Source organism: Myotis davidii, unplaced genomic scaffold, assembly GCF_000327345.1.
Source record: "Myotis davidii unplaced genomic scaffold, ASM32734v1 scaffold211, whole genome shotgun sequence".
Classification (NCBI taxonomy): domain Eukaryota; kingdom Metazoa; phylum Chordata; class Mammalia; order Chiroptera; family Vespertilionidae; genus Myotis; species Myotis davidii.
In genome coordinates, this window is record NW_006282523.1 from 931107 (window position 1) to 931808 (window position 702).

Here is a 702-nt window from a genome sequence, read left to right on the forward strand (position 1 = left end):
TGTTCTGAACCGTGACCGTGTCTGACCTGCTCAGTTTCATGGTCAAAGTGTCAGATCTGGGGGGCGGGGCTGGCCCACATGCGCCCTCGTGCTCGGCACCTCCTGTGTCCCTGCCCCCACCGCCCCCCCACACCACCCCTGCCCCTGGAACCGGCCAGGCTCCAAGGAGCCCAGTCCTCCACGGAGGCATTCGCACAGTTTGGGGTGCTAGGGGAGCTCGTTGCTGCTGGGTGTCCTGTTCCCTGGCTTTCGGAGGGCACAGCTGCCTGCTGACCCCTGTGTAACCCTCAGGGCCCCTTGGGCCGTGGCTCCTCCTGGCTCGGCCTGCCCGTGCGTGCGGACCCCCATCTCGGCTGCCAGCCCCTGAGAGACGATGGCTGGGCTCTGACCCTGTACTGGGCCACCCCCTCCACCCACCCCCAAGGGCTGTGGCACCCAGGTTTTCAAAATTCTGGGGGTGGCGCAAACACATGGGCAGTGTCTTCAGAGTGTGACAGGCCCCGGTCCTTCCTAAACGGGGGGTATGCCTGACCCCCCCCCCATGCTTGGTCCTCACATCTTGGGGAGCCAGCAGCCTTGGGGTTCTGGGCCGTGCTGAGAAGCAGGCTGCTCTGAGGGGCGGTGTGTGCCCGCCGCCCACACGCACACTCCCCGTCTTTACCCACAGAGGAGGAGGCCGTGCTGACCTTCAACCTGCAGCGC